Here is a 19951-nt window from a genome sequence, read left to right as displayed (position 1 = left end):
CCCATATCCTTAAGGCCAAGTCCTCCCTCCTCCTTCGGTTTGCAAATCTCCTTCCATGCAACTTTAGGGCATCCACTATTTCCGGTACCTCTGCATAAGAAAGCTTGCAATCGCTTCTCAATATGTTTAATGACCCCTTTTGGCAAAATAAACGCCGAAGCCCAATAAACACCCATAGACGGAAGAACAGACTTAATGATTTGTACCCTACCGGCATATGACAGTGCCAATCCCTCCAAACCATTGATACGTGTATCGATCTTACTCAGTAATGGTTGGCAGTCGGCGATAGATAATCGAGAAGAGATAATTGGTAGACCCAAATACCTCATCGGTAAGTGGCCTTCCTGAAACCCCAACACCGCAAGTAGCTCCTTTCGTACATTCTGGGCTAATCGTTGTGTGATAAATTTCCTAAGCGTAATAATAACTACAAGTTAGTGTAAAAGGCCAACAAACTTGTTTTAATAATACCGTGCAAAACAGCTAATATTTGAACATTCTCAGAATTCAACGAAACTTGACCCAATCCCAGGTCTAGACCCAAGCATTTTTATTGGAAAATTGCCAAGCGTAATAATAACTACAAGTTAGTATAAAAAGGAAAAAAAACTTGTTTCAATAAAACCGTCCAAAACAGCTAACTTTTGAACGTTCTCAAAATTCGACGAAACTTGACCCAATCGTTGGTCTAGACCCTAGAATATCTGTGGTAAATTTTCTAAGCGTAATAATAACCACAAGTTAGTATAAAAAGGGAAACAAACTTGTTTTAATAAAACCGTGCAAAACAGCTAAATTTTGAGCATTCTCAGAATTCGACTAAACTTGATCCAAACGTAGGTCTAGAGACCCAAGAATTTGTGTGTTAAATTTCTTGAGTGTAATAATAACTACAAGTTAATGTAAAAGGGAAACAAACTTGATTTAATAAAACCGTGTAAAACAGCTAACTTATGAACGTTCTCAGAATTCGACGAAACTTTTTTTTTTGGGGGTAAGTGTAATTTTCATTTAAAAAAAAAAGAGAAGTATAGTACAACAGTGTCCCTCATTAGATCTTGATCCAATCGCAGGTCTAGACCCAAGCGTTTGTGTTGTAAATTTGCTAATCGTAATAATAACTACAAGTTAATATAAAAGGGAAACACACTTGTTTTAATAAAACCGTGTAAAACAGCTAACTTATGAACGTTTTCAGAATTTGACGAAACTTGACCCAATCGTAGGTCTAGACCCAAGCATTTGTGTTGTCAATTTGCTAACCGTAATAATAACAACAGGTTAGTATAAAAGGAAAACAAACTTGTTTTAATAAACCCGTGCAAACCAGCTAAATTTTGAACGGTCTCAGAATTCGACGAAACTTGACCCAAACGTTGGTCTAGACCAAAACATCTATGTTGTAATTTGCCAAGTGTAATAATGACTACAAGTTAGTATAAAAGGAAACAAACTTGTTTTAATAAAACCGTGCAAAACAGCTAAATTTTGAGCATTCTCAGAATTCGACGAAACTTGACCCAAACGTTGGTCTAGATCCAAGAATTTGTGTGTTTCTAAGCGTAATAATAATTACAAGTTAGTATAAAAGGGAAACAAAATTGCTTTAGTAAAACCGTGCAGAACAGCTAAATTTTGAACGTTCTCAAAATTTTACGAAACTTGACCCCAACATAGATATAGACCCAAGCATTTGTGTTATACATTTGCTAAGCGTAATAATAACTACAAGTTAGTATAAAAGGGAAACAAACTTGCTTTAGTAAAACCGTGCAAAACAGCTAAATTTTGGAACATTCTCAGAATTCAACAAAACCTGTCCCAAACGTTGGTCTAGACCCAAGCATTTGTGTGGTATATTTGCTAAGCATAATAATAACTACAAGTTAGTATAAAAGGGAAACAAACTTGTTTTAATAAAACCGTGCAAAACAGTTAACTTTTGAACGTACACTGAATTCAATGAATCTTGACCCAATTGTTGGTCTAGACCCAAGCATTTGTGTTGCAAATTTGCTAAACGTAATAATAACTACAAGTTAATATAAAAGGGAACAAACTTGCTTTAATAAAACCGTGCAAAACAGCTAAATTTTGAACCTTCTCAGAATTCGACGAAACTTAACCAAAACATTGGTCTAGACCCAAGCATTTGTCTTGTAAATTTGCTAAGCGTAATAATAACTACAAGTTAGTACAAAATGGAAACAAACTTGTTTTAATAAAACCGTGCAAAACATCTAACTTTTGAACGTTCTCAGGATTCGACAAAACTTGATCCAATCGTAGGTCTAGACCCAAGAATATGTGTGATAAATTTTCTAAGCGTAATAATAGCTACAAGTTAGTATAAAAGAGAAACAAACTTGCTTTAATAAAGCCGTGCAAAACAACTAAATTTTGAACGTTTTCAGAATTCGACGAAACCTGTCTCAAACGTTGGTCTAGACCCAAGCATTTGTGTGGTAAATTTTTTTTTTTTTGGGTAAGTGTAATTTTCATTAAAGAAAAGAAAATATAGTACAACAGAGTCCCTCTTTAGGCGCTTCCCTCGACAGGCCAAGGGATACGCCACAGTCTATACAAGGCACATGTGCTAATAGATCTAGGAAGCTTAATACTGAGTATACATTGTCGAACATCTTCTACTATTAAGTTGCCCACTACGCTCGGCGGTCTCGCCTCGTGCTCAAAACGTCTCAGGTTTCTCTCCCTCCAAATATGGTATACACACGACCCAAGCAGGCATCGGTAGGATATATTGATGATGTGCTTCCCACGCCATTTTCTTGCTCCCCATTCAACATCTCTGACCCAATCCCTATTAGGCCACTGGAATCGTACAATGCGCCGAATACTAATGAGGCATCTCCTACTAAATCTGCAGTGGAAAAACAGGTGGTTATGTGACTCCACCATGTCTTCATTGCACAGCACGCAGCACCCAAGTGGGAGAGCCATGGTTTATCCGTCGTTGCGAGCTTCTCCAGGATAGCTAGCCAAAGGATAAACAAATGTCGCGGGATCTTTAAAGAACCCGAAAGTAGTGAAATCCAACCTACTTTCGGTCCTGCTGATATCATAGCCCGATAGAACTCCTGGGTAGTGGGTTTCCCACTCGAACCTTTCCATATAATACGATCTGTACCTCCCATGGATCCGAGGCAGCACGTGTGTAATCTCCACACATTCCATGTCTGTGATCAATGGCCAGTGCCAATGGCCCTCAGAGATAACCGAGCTTAACATGGTAGACTCATGCAATCTCAGACTGTTTGGTCCCCGCGGAAATCTGTCAAGGAGGGGCCCAAGGTGATGCCAGGGATCCTTCCATAAGAAAAAATCACTTCCATCACCAATACGATATTCCACCACTGAGCGTAACCAGCCTCTCAACCTCAACATTTTTCTCCATCCCCATGGTCCACGATTCTCCGGGATAGTCCATATCGAATCATCTCGTAGTCTGCCATGCCGCAGCCACTCGACCCTGATAGAAGTCCTATCACATCGGATGACTTCACATAGCTTTTTGCACATCAATGCTCGATTAAGAGTTCCCATATCCTTAAGGCCAAGTCCTCCCTCCTCCTTCGGTTTGCAAATCTCCTTCCATGCAACTTTAGGGTATCCACTATTTCCGGTACCTCTGCATAAGAAAGCTTGCAATCGCTTCTCAATATGTTTAATGACCCCTTTTGGCAAAATAAACGCCGAAGCCCAATAAACACCCATAGACGGAAGAACAGACTTAATGATTTGTACCCTACCGGCATATGACAGTGCCAATCCCTCCAAACCATTGATACGTGTATCGATCTTACTCAGTAATGGTTGGCAGTCGGCGATAGATAATCGAGAAGAGATAATTGGTAGACCCAAATACCTCATCGGTAAGTGGCCTTCCTGAAACCCCAACACCGCAAGTAGCTCCTTTCGTACATTCTGGGCTAATCGTTCTGTGATAAATTTCCTAAGCGTAATAATAACTACAAGTTAGTGTAAAAGGCCAACAAACTTGTTTTAATAATACCGTGCAAAACAGCTAATATTTGAACATTCTCAGAATTCAACGAAACTTGACCCAATCCCAGGTCTAGACCCAAGCATTTTTATTGGAAAATTGCCAAGCGTAATAATAACTACAAGTTAGTATAAAAAGGAAAAAAAACTTGTTTCAATAAAACCGTCCAAAACAGCTAACTTTTGAACGTTCTCAAAATTCGACGAAACTTGACCCAATCGTTGGTCTAGACCCTAGAATATCTGTGGTAAATTTTCTAAGCGTAATACTAACCACAAGTTAGTATAAAAAGGGAAACAAACTTGTTTTAATAAAACCGTGCAAAACAGCTAAATTTTGAGCATTCTCAGAATTCGACTAAACTTGATCCAAACGTAGGTCTAGAGACCCAAGAATTTGTGTTAAATTTCTTGAGTGTAATAATAACTACAAGTTAATGTAAAAGGGAAACAAACTTGATTTAATAAAACCGTGTAAAACAGCTAACTTATGAACGTTCTCAGAATTCGACGAAACTTTTTTTTTTGGGGGTAAGTGTAATTTTCATTTAAAAAAAAAAGAGAAGTATAGTACAACAGTGTCCCTCATTAGATCTTGATCCAATCGCAGGTCTAGACCCAAGCGTTTGTGTTGTAAATTTGCTAATCGTAATAATAACTACAAGTTAATATAAAAGGGAAACACACTTGTTTTAATAAAACCGTGTAAAACAGCTAACTTATGAACGTTTTCAGAATTTGACGAAACTTGACCCAATCGTAGGTCTAGACCCAAGCATTTGTGTTGTCAATTTGCTAACCGTAATAATAACAACAGGTTAGTATAAAAGGAAAACAAACTTGTTTTAATAAACCCGTGCAAACCAGCTAAATTTTGAACGGTCTCAGAATTCGACGAAACTTGACCCAAACGTTGGTCTAGACCAAAACATCTATGTTGTAATTTGCCAAGTGTAATAATGACTACAAGTTAGTATAAAAGGAAACAAACTTGTTTTAATAAAACCGTGCAAAACAGCTAAATTTTGAGCATTCTCAGAATTCGACGAAACTTGACCCAAACGTTGGTCTAGATCCAAGAATTTGTGTGTTTCTAAGCGTAATAATAATTACAAGTTACTATAAAAGGGAAACAAAATTGCTTTAGTAAAACCGTGCAGAACAGCTAAATTTTGAACGTTCTCAAAATTTTACGAAACTTGAACCCAACATAGATCTAGACCCAAGCATTTGTGTTATACATTTGCTAAGCGTAATAATAACTACAAGTTAGTATAAAAGGGAAACAAACTTGCTTTAATAAAACCGTGCAAAACAGCTAAATTTTGGAACATTCTCAGAATTCAACAAAACCTGTCCCAAACGTTGGTCTAGACCCAAGCATTTGTGTGGTATATTTGCTAAGCATAATAATAACTACAAGTTAGTATAAAAGGGAAACAAACTTGTTTTAATAAAACCGTGCAAAACAGTTAACTTTTGAACGTACACTGAATTCAATGAAACTTGACCCAATTGTTGGTCTAGACCCAAGCATTTGTGTTGCAAATTTGCTAAACGTAATAATAACTACAAGTTAATATAAAAGGGAAACAAACTTGCTTTAATAAAACCGTGCAAAACAGCTAAATTTTGAACCTTCTCAGAATTCGACGAAACTTAACCAAAACATTGGTCTAGACCCAAGCATTTGTCTTGTAAATTTGCTAAGCGTAATAATAACTACAAGTTAGTACAAAATGGAAACAAACTTGTTTTAATAAAACCGTGCAAAACATCTAACTTTTGAACGTTCTCAGGATTCGACAAAACTTGATCCAATCGTAGGTCTAGACCCAAGAATATGTGTGATAAATTTTCTAAGCGTAATAATAGCTACAAGTTAGTATAAAAGAGAAACAAACTTGCTTTAATAAAGCCGTGCAAAACAACTAAATTTTGAACGTTTTCAGAATTCGACGAATTCTGTCTCAAACGTTGGTCTAGACCCAAGCATTTGTGTGGTAAATTTTTTTTTTTTTGGGTAAGTGTAATTTTCATTAAAGAAAAGAAAATATAGTACAACAGAGTCCCTCTTTAGGCGCTTCCCTCGACAGGCCAAGGGATACGCCACAGTCTATACAAGGCACATGTGCTAATAGATCTAGGAAGCTTAATACTGAGTATACATTGTCGAACATCTTCTACTATTAAGTTGCCCACTACGCTCGGCGGTCTCGCCTCGTGCTCAAAACGTCTCAGGTTTCTCTCCCTCCAAATATGGTATACACACGATCCAAGCAGGCATCGGTAGGATATATTGATGATGTGCTTCCCACGCCATTTTCTTGCTCCCCATTCAACATCTCTGACCCAATCCCTATTAGGCCACTGGAATCGTACAATGCGCCGAATACTAATGAGGCATCTCCTACTAAATCTGCAGTGGAAAAACAGGTGGTTATGTGACTCCACCATGTCTTCATTGCACAGCACGCAGCACCCAAGTGGGAGAGCCATGGTTTATCCGTCGTTGCGAGCTTCTCCAGGATAGCTAGCCAAAGGATAAACAAATGTCGCGGGATCTTTAAAGAACCCGAAAGTAGTGAAATCCAACCTACTTTCGGTCCTGCTGATATCATAGCCCGATAGAACTCCTGGGTAGTGGGTTTCCCACTCGAACCTTTCCATATAATACGATCTGTACCCCCATGGATCCGAGGCAGCACGTGTGTAATCTCCACACATTCCATGTCTGTGATCAATGGCCAGTGCCAATGGCCCTCAGAGATAACCGAGCTTAACATGGTAGACTCATGCAATCTCAGACTGTTTGGTCCCCGCGGAAATCTGTCAAGGAGGGGCCCAAGGTGATGCCAGGGATCCTTCCATAAGAAAAAATCACTTCCATCACCAATACGATATTCCACCACTGAGCGTAACCAGCCTCTCAACCTCAACATTTTTCTCCATCCCCATGGTCCACGATTCTCCGGGATAGTCCATATCGAATCATCTCGTAGTCTGCCATGCCGCAGCCACTCGACCCTGATAGAAGTCCTATCACATCGGATGACTTCACATAGCTTTTTGCACATCAATGCTCGATTAAGAGTTCCCATATCCTTAAGGCCAAGTCCTCCCTCCTCCTTCGGTTTGCAAATCTCCTTCCATGCAACTTTAGGGTATCCACTATTTCCGGTACCTCTGCATAAGAAAGCTCGCAATCGCTTCTCAATATCTTTAATGACCCATTTTGGCAAAATAAACGCCGAAGCCCAATAAACACCCATAGACGGAAGAACAGACTTAATGATTTGTACCCTACCGGCATATGACAGTGGCAATCCCTCCAAACCATTGATACGTGTATCGATCTTACTCAGTAATGGTTGGCAGTCGGCGATAGATAATCGAGAAGAGATAATTGGTAGACCCAAATACCTCATCGGTATGTGGCCTTCCTGAAACCCCAACACCGCAAGTAACTCCTCTCGTACATTCTGGGCTGATCGTTGTGTGATAAATTTCCTAAGCGTAATAATAACAACAAGTTAGTGTAAAAGGCCAACAAACTTGTTTTAATAATACCGTGCAAAACAGCTAATATTTGAACATTCTCAGAATTCAACGAAACTTGACCCAATCCCAGGTCTAGACCCAAGCATTTTTATTGGAAAATTGCCAAGCGTAATAATAACTACAAGTTAGTATAAAAAGGAAAAAAAACTTGTTTCAATAAAACCGTCCAAAACAGCTAACTTTTGAACGTTCTCAAAATTCGACGAAACTTGACCCAATCGTTGGTCTAGACCCTAGAATATCTGTGGTAAATTTTCTAAGCATAATAATAACCACAAGTTAGTATAAGAAGGCAAACAAACTTGTTTTAATAAAACCGTGCAAAACAGCTAAATTTTGAGCATTCTCAGAATTCGACTAAACTTGATCCAAACGTAGGTCTAGAGACCCAAGAATTTGTGTGTTAAATTTCCTGAGTGTAATAATAACTACAAGTTAATGTAAAAGGGAAACAAACTTGTTTTAATAAAACCGTGTAAAACAACTAACTTATGAACGTTCTCAGAATTCGACGAAACTTTTTTTTTGGGGGGTAAGTGTAATTTTCATTTAAAAAAAAAAAAGAGAAGTATAGTACAACAGTGTCCCTCATTAGATCTTGACCCAATCGCAGGTCTAGACCCAAGCATTTGTGTTGTAAATTTGCTAATCGTAATAATAACTACAAGTTAATATAAAAGGGAAACACACTTGTTTTAATAAAACCGTGTAAAACAGCTAACTTATGAACGTTTTCAGAATTTGACGAAACTTGACCCAATCGTAGGTCTAGACCCAAGCATTTGTGTTGTCAATTTGCTAACCGTAATAATAACAACAGGTTAGTATAAAAGGAAAACAAACTTGTTTTAATAAACCCGTGCAAACCAGCTAAATTTTGAACGGTCTCAGAATTCGACGAAACTTGACCCAAACGTTGGTCTAGACCAAAACATCTATGTTGTAATTTGCCAAGTGTAATAATGACTACAAGTTAGTATAAAAGGAAACAAACTTGTTTTAATAAAACCGTGCAAAACAGCTAAATTTTGAGCATTCTCAGAATTCGACGAAACTTGACCCAAACGTTGGTCTAGATCCAAGAATTTGTGTGTTTTCTAAGCGTAATAATAATTACAAGTTAGTATAAAAGGGAAACAAAATTGCTTTAGTAAAACCGTGCAGAACAGCTAAATTTTGAACGTTCTCAAAATTTTAAGAAACTTGAACCCAACATAGATCTAGACCCAAGCATTTGTGTTATACATTTGCTAAGCGTAATAATAACTACAAGTTAGTATAAAAGGGAAACAAACTTGCTTTAATAAAACCGTGCAAAACAGCTAAATTTTGGAACATTCTCAGAATTCAACAAAACCTGTCCCAAACGTTGGTCTAGACCCAAGCATTTGTGTGGTATATTTGCTAAGCATAATAATAACTACAAGTTAGTATAAAAGGGAAACAAACTTGTTTTAATAAAACCGTGCAAAACAGTTAACTTTTGAACGTACACTGAATTCAATGAAACTTGACCCAATTGTTGGTCTAGACCCAAGCATTTGTGTTGCAAATTTGCTAAACGTAATAATAACTACAAGTTAATATAAAAGGGAAGCAAACTTGCTTTAATAAAACCGTGCAAAACAGCTAAATTTTGAACCTTCTCAGAATTCGACGAAACTTAACCAAAACATTGGTCTAGACCCAAGCATTTGTCTTGTAAATTTGCTAAGCGTAATAATAACTACAAGTTAGTACAAAATGGAAACAAACTTGTTTTAATAAAACCGTGCAAAACATCTAACTTTTGAACGTTCTCAGGATTCGACAAAACTTGATCCAATCGTAGGTCTAGACCCAAGAATATGTGTGATAAATTTTCTAAGCGTAATAATAGCTACAAGTTAGTATAAAAGAGAAACAAACTTGCTTTAATAAAGCCGTGCAAAACAACTAAATTTTGAACGTTTTCAGAATTCGACGAATTCTGTCTCAAACGTTGGTCTAGACCCAAGCATTTGTGTGGTAAATTTTTTTTTTTTTGGGTAAGTGTAATTTTCATTAAAGAAAAGAAAATATAGTACAACAGAGTCCCTCTTTAGGCGCTTCCCTCGACAGGCCAAGGGATACGCCACAGTCTATACAAGGCACATGTGCTAATAGATCTAGGAAGCTTAATACTGAGTATACATTGTCGAACATCTTCTACTATTAAGTTGCCCACTACGCTCGGCGGTCTCGCCTCGTGCTCAAAACGTCTCAGGTTTCTCTCCCTCCAAATATGGTATACACACGATCCAAGCAGGCATTGGTAGGATATATTGATGATGTGCTTCCCACGCCATTTTCTTGCTCCCCATTCAACATCTCTGACCCAATCCCTATTAGGCCACTGGAATCGTACAATGCGCCGAATACTAATGAGGCATCTCCTACTAAATCTGCAGTGGAAAAACAGGTGGTTATGTGACTCCACCATGTCTTCATTGCACAGCACGCAGCACCCAAGTGGGAGAGCCATGGTTTATCCGTCGTTGCGAGCTTCTCCAGGATAGCTAGCCAAAGGATAAACAAATGTCGCGGGATCTTTAAAGAACCCGAAAGTAGTGAAATCCAACCTACTTTCGGTCCTGCTGATATCATAGCCCGATAGAACTCCTGGGTAGTGGGTTTCCCACTCGAACCTTTCCATATAATACGATCTGTACCCCCATGGATCCGAGGCAGCACGTGTGTAATCTCCACACATTCCATGTCTGTGATCAATGGCCAGTGCCAATGGCCCTCAGAGATAACCGAGCTTAACATGGTAGACTCATGCAATCTCAGACTGTTTGGTCCCCGCGGAAATCTGTCAAGGAGGGGCCCAAGGTGATGCCAGGGATCCTTCCATAAGAAAAAATCACTTCCATCACCAATACGATATTCCACCACTGAGCGTAACCAGCCTCTCAACCTCAACATTTTTCTCCATCCCCATGGTCCACGATTCTCCGGGATAGTCCATATCGAATCATCTCGTAGTCTGCCATGCCGCAGCCACTCGACCCTGATAGAAGTCCTATCACATCGGATGACTTCACATAGCTTTTTGCACATCAATGCTCGATTAAGAGTTCCCATATCCTTAAGGCCAAGTCCTCCCTCCTCCTTCGGTTTGCAAATCTCCTTCCATGCAACTTTAGGGTATCCACTATTTCCGGTACCTCTGCATAAGAAAGCTCGCAATCGCTTCTCAATATCTTTAATGACCCATTTTGGCAAAATAAACGCCGAAGCCCAATAAACACCCATAGACGGAAGAACAGACTTAATGATTTGTACCCTACCGGCATATGACAGTGCCAATCCCTCCAAACCATTGATACGTGTATCGATCTTACTCAGTAATGGTTGGCAGTCGGCGATAGATAATCGAGAAGAGATAATTGGTAGACCCAAATACCTCATCGGTATGTGGCCTTCCTGAAACCCCAACACCGCAAGTAGCTCCTCTCGTACATTCTGGGCTGATCGTTGTGTGATAAATTTCCTAAGCGTAATAATAACAACAAGTTAGTGTAAAAGGCCAACAAACTTGTTTTAATAATACCGTGCAAAACAGCTAATATTTGAACATTCTCAGAATTCAACGAAACTTGACCCAATCCCAGGTCTAGACCCAAGCATTTGTATTGGAAAATTGCCAAGCGTAATAATAACTACAAGTTAGTATAAAAAGGAAAAAAAACTTGTTTCAATAAAACCGTCCAAAACAGCTAACTTTTGAACGTTCTCAAAATTCGACGAAACTTGACCCAATCGTTGGTCTAGACCCTAGAATATCTGTGGTAAATTTTCTAAGCATAATAATAACCACAAGTTAGTATAAGAAGGCAAACAAACTTGTTTTAATAAAACCGTGCAAAACAGCTAAATTTTGAGCATTCTCAGAATTCGACTAAACTTGATCCAAACGTAGGTCTAGAGACCCAAGAATTTGTGTGTTAAATTTCCTGAGTGTAATAATAACTACAAGTTAATGTAAAAGGGAAACAAACTTGTTTTAATAAAACCGTGTAAAACAACTAACTTATGAACGTTCTCAGAATTCGACGAAACTTTTTTTTTGGGGGGTAAGTGTAATTTTCATTTAAAAAAAAAAGAGAAGTATAGTACAACAGTGTCCCTCATTAGATCTTGACCCAATCGCAGGTCTAGACCCAAGCATTTGTGTTGTAAATTTGCTAATCGTAATAATAACTACAAGTTAATATAAAAGGGAAACACACTTGTTTTAATAAAACCGTGTAAAACAGCTAACTTATGAACGTTTTCAGAATTTGACGAAACTTGACCCAATCGTAGGTCTAGACCCAAGCATTTGTGTTGTCAATTTGCTAACCGTAATAATAACAACAGGTTAGTATAAAAGGAAAACAAACTTGTTTTAATAAACCCGTGCAAACCAGCTAAATTTTGAACGGTCTCAGAATTCGACGAAACTTGACCCAAACGTTGGTCTAGACCAAAACATCTATGTTGTAATTTGCCAAGTGTAATAATGACTACAAGTTAGTATAAAAGGAAACAAACTTGTTTTAATAAAACCGTGCAAAACAGCTAAATTTTGAGCATTCTCAGAATTCGACGAAACTTGACCCAAACGTTGGTCTAGATCCAAGAATTTGTGTGTTTCTAACCGTAATAATAATTACAAGTTACTATAAAAGGGAAACAAAATTGCTTTAGTAAAACCGTGCAGAACAGCTAAATTTTGAACGTTCTCAAAATTTTACGAAACTTGAACCCAACATAGATCTAGACCCAAGCATTTGTGTTATACATTTGCTAAGCGTAATAATAACTACAAGTTAGTATAAAAGGGAAACAAACTTGCTTTAATAAAACCGTGCAAAACAGCTAAATTTTGGAACATTCTCAGAATTCAACAAAACCTGTCCCAAACGTTGGTCTAGACCCAAGCATTTGTGTGGTATATTTGCTAAGCATAATAATAACTACAAGTTAGTATAAAAGGGAAACAAACTTGTTTTAATAAAACCGTGCAAAACAGTTAACTTTTGAACGTACACTGAATTCAATGAAACTTGACCCAATTGTTGGTCTAGACCCAAGCATTTGTGTTGCAAATTTGCTAAACGTAATAATAACTACAAGTTAATATAAAAGGGAAACAAACTTGCTTTAATAAAATCGTGCAAAACAGCTAAATTTTGAACCTTCTCAGAATTCGACGAAACTTAACCAAAACATTGGTCTAGACCCAAGCATTTGTCTTGTAAATTTGCTAAGCGTAATAATAACTACAAGTTAGTACAAAATGGAAACAAACTTGTTTTAATAAAACCGTGCAAAACATCTAACTTTTGAACGTTCTCAGGATTCGACAAAACTTGATCCAATCGTAGGTCTAGACCCAAGAATATGTGTGATAAATTTTCTAAGCGTAATAATAGCTACAAGTTAGTATAAAAGAGAAACAAACTTGCTTTAATAAAGCCGTGCAAAACAACTAAATTTTGAACGTTTTCAGAATTCGACGAATTCTGTCTCAAACGTTGGTCTAGACCCAAGCATTTGTGTGGTAAATTTTTTTTTTTTTGGGTAAGTGTAATTTTCATTAAAGAAAAGAAAATATAGTACAACAGAGTCCCTCTTTAGGCGCTTCCCTCGACAGGCCAAGGGATACGCCACAGTCTATACAAGGCACATGTGCTAATAGATCTAGGAAGCTTAATACTGAGTATACATTGTCGAACATCTTCTACTATTAAGTTGCCCACTACGCTCGGCGGTCTCGCCTCGTGCTCAAAACGTCTCAGGTTTCTCTCCCTCCAAATATGGTATACACACGATCCAAGCAGGCATCGGTAGGATATATTGATGATGTGCTTCCCACGCCATTTTCTTGCTCCCCATTCAACATCTCTGACCCAATCCCTATTAGGCCACTGGAATCGTACAATGCGCCGAATACTAATGAGGCATCTCCTACTAAATCTGCAGTGGAAAAACAGGTGGTTATGTGACTCCACCATGTCTTCATTGCACAGCACGCAGCACCCAAGTGGGAGAGCCATGGTTTATCCGTCGTTGCGAGCTTCTCCAGGATAGCTAGCCAAAGGATAAACAAATGTCGCGGGATCTTTAAAGAACCCGAAAGTAGTGAAATCCAACCTACTTTCGGTCCTGCTGATATCATAGCCCGATAGAACTCCTGGGTAGTGGGTTTCCCACTCGAACCTTTCCATATAATACGATCTGTACCCCCATGGATCCGAGGCAGCACGTGTGTAATCTCCACACATTCCATGTCTGTGATCAATGGCCAGTGCCAATGGCCCTCAGAGATAACCGAGCTTAACATGGTAGACTCATGCAATCTCAGACTGTTTGGTCCCCGCAGAAATCTGTCAAGGAGGGGCCCAAGGTGATGCCAGGGATCCTTCCATAAGAAAAAATCACTTCCATCACCAATACGATATTCCACCACTGAGCGTAACCAGCCTCTCAACCTCAACATTTTTCTCCATCCCCATGGTCCACGATTCTCCGGGATAGTCCATATCGAATCATCTCGTAGTCTGCCATGCCGCAGCCACTCGACCCTGATAGAAGTCCTATCACATCGGATGACTTCACATAGCTTTTTGCACATCAATGCTCGATTAAGAGTTCCCATATCCTTAAGGCCAAGTCCTCCCTCCTCCTTCGGTTTGCAAATCTCCTTCCATGCAACTTTAGGGTATCCACTATTTCCGGTACCTCTGCATAAGAAAGCTCGCAATCGCTTCTCAATATCTTTAATGACCCATTTTGGCAAAATAAACGCCGAAGCCCAATAAACACCCATAGACGGAAGAACAGACTTAATGATTTGTACCCTACCGGCATATGACAGTGGCAATCCCTCCAAACCATTGATACGTGTATCGATCTTACTCAGTAATGGTTGGCAGTCGGCGATAGATAATCGAGAAGAGATAATTGGTAGACCCAAATACCTCATCGGTATGTGGCCTTCCTGAAACCCCAACACCGCAAGTAGCTCCTCTCGTACATTCTGGGCTGATCGTTGTGTGATAAATTTCCTAAGCGTAATAATAACAACAAGTTAGTGTAAAAGGCCAACAAACTTGTTTTAATAATACCGTGCAAAACAGCTAATATTTGAACATTCTCAGAATTCAACGAAACTTGACCCAATCCCAGGTCTAGACCCAAGCATTTTTATTGGAAAATTGCCAAGCGTAATAATAACTACAAGTTAGTATAAAAAGGAAAAAAAACTTGTTTCAATAAAACCGTCCAAAACAGCTAACTTTTGAACGTTCTCAAAATTCGACGAAACTTGACCCAATCGTTGGTCTAGACCCTAGAATATCTGTGGTAAATTTTCTAAGCATAATAATAACCACAAGTTAGTATAAGAAGGCAAACAAACTTGTTTTAATAAAACCGTGCAAAACAGCTAAATTTTGAGCATTCTCAGAATTCGACTAAACTTGATCCAAACGTAGGTCTAGAGACCCAAGAATTTGTGTGTTAAATTTCCTGAGTGTAATAATAACTACAAGTTAATGTAAAAGGGAAACAAACTTGTTTTAATAAAACCGTGTAAAACAACTAACTTATGAACGTTCTCAGAATTCGACGAAACTTTTTTTTTGGGGGGTAAGTGTAATTTTCATTTAAAAAAAAAAAAGAGAAGTATAGTACAACAGTGTCCCTCATTAGATCTTGACCCAATCGCAGGTCTAGACCCAAGCATTTGTGTTGTAAATTTGCTAATCGTAATAATAACTACAAGTTAATATAAAAGGGAAACACACTTGTTTTAATAAAACCGTGTAAAACAGCTAACTTATGAACGTTCTCAAAATTTGACGAAACTTGACCCAATCGTAGGTCTAGACCCAAGCATTTGTGTTGTCAATTTGCTAACCGTAATAATAACAACAGGTTAGTATAAAAGGAAAACAAACTTGTTTTAATAAACCCGTGCAAACCAGCTAAATTTTGAACGGTCTCAGAATTCGACGAAACTTGACCCAAACGTTGGTCTAGACCAAAACATCTATGTTGTAATTTGCCAAGTGTAATAATGACTACAAGTTAGTATAAAAGGAAACAAACTTGTTTTAATAAAACCGTGCAAAACAGCTAAATTTTGAGCATTCTCAGAATTCGACGAAACTTGACCCAAACGTTGGTCTAGATCCAAGAATTTGTGTGTTTCTAAGCGTAATAATAATTACAAGTTAGTATAAAAGGGAAACAAAATTGCTTTAGTAAAACCGTGCAGAACAGCTAAATTTTGAACGTTCTCAAAATTTTACGAAACTTGACCCCAACATAGATCTAGACCCAAGCATTTGTGTTATACATTTGCTAAGCGTAATAATAACTACAAGTTAGTATAAAAGGGAAACAAACTTGCTTTAATAAAACCGTGCAAAACAGCTAAATTTTGGAACATTCTCAGAATTCAACAAAACCTGTCCCAAACGTTGGTCTAGACCCAAGCATTTGTGTGGTATATTTGCTAAGCATAATAATAACTACAAGTTAGTATAAAAGGGAAACAAACTTGTTTTAATAAAACCGTGCAAAACAGTTAACTTTTGAACGTACACTGAATTCAATGAAACTTGACCCAATTGTTGGTCTAGACCCAAGCATTTGTGTTGCAAATTTGCTAAACGTAATAATAACTACAAGTTAATATAAAAGGGAAACAAACTTGCTTTAATAAAACCGTGCAAAACAGCTAAATTTTGAACCTTCTCAGAATTCGACGAAACTTAACCAAAACATTGGTCTAGACCCAAGCATTTGTCTTGTAAATTTGCTAAGCGTAATAATAACTACAAGTTAGTACAAAATGGAAACAAACTTGTTTTAATAAAACCGTGCAAAACATCTAACTTTTGAACGTTCTCAGGATTCGACAAAACTTGATCCAATCGTAGGTCTAGACCCAAGAATATGTGTGATAAATTTTCTAAGCGTAATAATAGCTACAAGTTAGTATAAAAGAGAAACAAACTTGCTTTAATAAAGCCGTGCAAAACAACTAAATTTTGAACGTTTTCAGAATTCGACGAATTCTGTCTCAAACGTTGGTCTAGACCCAAGCATTTGTGTGGTAAATTTTTTTTTTTTTGGGTAAGTGTAATTTTCATTAAAGAAAAGAAAATATAGTACAACAGAGTCCCTCTTTAGGCGCTTCCCTCGACAGGCCAAGGGATACGCCACAGTCTATACAAGGCACATGTGCTAATAGATCTAGGAAGCTTAATACTGAGTATACATTGTCGAACATCTTCTACTATTAAGTTGCCCACTACGCTCGGCGGTCTCGCCTCGTGCTCAAAACGTCTCAGGTTTCTCTCCCTCCAAATATGGTATACACACGATCCAAGCAGGCATCGGTAGGATATATTGATGATGTGCTTCCCACGCCATTTTCTTGCTCCCCATTCAACATCTCTGACCCAATCCCTATTAGGCCACTGGAATCGTACAATGCGCCGAATACTAATGAGGCATCTCCTACTAAATCTGCAGTGGAAAAACAGGTGGTTATGTGACTCCACCATGTCTTCATTGCACAGCACGCAGCACCCAAGTGGGAGAGCCATGGTTTATCCGTCGTTGCGAGCTTCTCCAGGATAGCTAGCCAAAGGATAAACAAATGTCGCGGGATCTTTAAAGAACCCGAAAGTAGTGAAATCCAACCTACTTTCGGTCCTGCTGATATCATAGCCCGATAGAACTCCTGGGTAGTGGGTTTCCCACTCGAACCTTTCCATATAATACGATCTGTACCCCCATGGATCCGAGGCAGCACGTGTGTAATCTCCACACATTCCATGTCTGTGATCAATGGCCAGTGCCAATGGCCCTCAGAGATAACCGAGCTTAACATGGTAGACTCATGCAATCTCAGACTGTTTGGTCCCCGCGGAAATCTGTCAAGGAGGGGCCCAAGGTGATGCCAGGGATCCTTCCATAAGAAAAAATCACTTCCATCACCAATACGATATTCCACCACTGAGCGTAACCAGCCTCTCAACCTCAACATTTTTCTCCATCCCCATGGTCCACGATTCTCCGGGATAGTCCATATCGAATCATCTCGTAGTCTGCCATGCCGCAGCCACTCGACCCTGATAGAAGTCCTATCACATCGGATGACTTCACAAAGCTTTTTGCACATCAATGCTCGATTAAGAGTTCCCATATCCTTAAGGCCAAGTCCTCCCTCCTCCTTCGGTTTGCAAATCTCCTTCCATGCAACTTTAGGGTATCCACTATTTCCGGTACCTCTGCATAAGAAAGCTCGCAATCGCTTCTCAATTTCTTTAATGACCCATTTTGGCAAAATAAACGCCGAAGCCCAATAAACACCCATAGACGGAAGAACAGACTTAATGATTTGTACCCTACCGGCATATGACAGTGGCAATCCCTCCAAACCATTGATACGTGTATCGATCTTACTCAGTAATGGTTGGCAGTCGGCGATAGATAATCGAGAAGAGATAATTGGTAGACCCAAATACCTCATCGGTATGTGGCCTTCCTGAAACCCCAACACCGCAAGTAGCTCCTCTCGTACATTCTGGGCTGATCGTTGTGTGATAAATTTCCTAAGCGTAATAATAACAACAAGTTAGTGTAAAAGGCCAACAAACTTGTTTTAATAATACCGTGCAAAACAGCTAATATTTGAACATTCTCAGAATTCAACGAAACTTGACCCAATCCCAGGTCTAGACCCAAGCATTTTTATTGGAAAATTGCCAAGCGTAATAATAACTACAAGTTAGTATAAAAAGGAAAAAAAACTTGTTTCAATAAAACCGTCCAAAACAGCTAACTTTTGAACGTTCTCAAAATTCGACGAAACTTGACCCAATCGTTGGTCTAGACCCTAGAATATCTGTGGTAAATTTTCTAAGCATAATAATAACCACAAGTTAGTATAAGAAGGCAAACAAACTTGTTTTAATAAAACCGTGCAAAACAGCTAAATTTTGAGCATTCTCAGAATTCGACTAAACTTGATCCAAACGTAGGTCTAGAGACCCAAGAATTTGTGTGTTAAATTTCCTGAGTGTAATAATAACTACAAGTTAATGTAAAAGGGAAACAAACTAGTTTTAATAAAACCGTGTAAAACAACTAACTTATGAACGTTCTCAGAATTCGACGAAACTTTTTTTTTGGGGGGTAAGTGTAATTTTCATTTAAAAAAAAAAAGAGAAGTATAGTACAACAGTGTCCCTCATTAGATCTTGACCCAATCGCAGGTCTAGACTCAAGCATTTGTGTTGTAAATTTGCTAATCGTAATAATAACTACAAGTTAATATAAAAGGGAAACACACTTGTTTTAATAAAACCGTGTAAAACAGCTAACTTATGAACGTTCTCAAAATTTGACGAAACTTGACCCAATCGTAGGTCTAGACCCAAGCATTTGTGTTGTCAATTTGCTAACCGTAATAATAACAACAGGTTAGTATAAAAGGAAAACAAACTTGTTTTAATAAACCCGTGCAAACCAGCTAAATTTTGAACGGTCTCAGAATTCGACGAAACTTGACCCAAACGTTGGTCTAGACCAAAACATCTATGTTGTAATTTGCCAAGTGTAATAATGACTACAAGTTAGTATAAAAGGAAACAAACTTGTTTTAATAAAACCGTGCAAAACAGCTAAATTTTGAGCATTCTCAGAATTCGACGAAACTTGACCCAAACGTTGGTCTAGATCCAAGAATTTGTGTGTTTCTAAGCGTAATAATAATTACAAGTTAGTATAAAAGGGAAACAAAATTGCTTTAGTAAAACCGTGCAGAACAGCTAAATTTTGAACGTTCTCAAAATTTTACGAAACTTGACCCCAACATAGATCTAGACCCAAGCATTTGTGTTATACATTTGCTAAGCGTAATAATAACTACAAGTTAGTATAAAAGGGAAACAAACTTGCTTTAATAAAACCGTGCAAAACAGCTAAATTTTGGAACATTCTCAGAATTCAACAAAACCTGTCCCAAACGTTGGTCTAGACCCAAGCATTTGTGTGGTATATTTGCTAAGCATAATAATAACTACAAGTTAGTATAAAAGGGAAACAAACTTGTTTTAATAAAACCGTGCAAAACAGTTAACTTTTGAACGTACACTGAATTCAATGAAACTTGACCCAATTGTTGGTCTAGACCCAAGCATTTGTGTTGCAAATTTGCTAAACGTAATAATAACTACAAGTTAATATAAAAGGGAAACAAACTTGCTTTAATAAAATCGTGCAAAACAGCTAAATTTTGAACCTTCTCAGAATTCGACGAAACTTAACCAAAACA

The sequence above is a fragment of the Sesamum indicum genome, linkage group LG8 (assembly GCF_026168435.1).
Source record: "Sesamum indicum cultivar Baizhima isolate 11 linkage group LG8, ASM2616843v1, whole genome shotgun sequence".
Lineage (NCBI taxonomy): Eukaryota > Viridiplantae > Streptophyta > Magnoliopsida > Lamiales > Pedaliaceae > Sesamum > Sesamum indicum.
The sequence above is the reverse complement of the archived record's forward strand: the minus strand, read 5'-3'. Positions refer to the sequence as shown.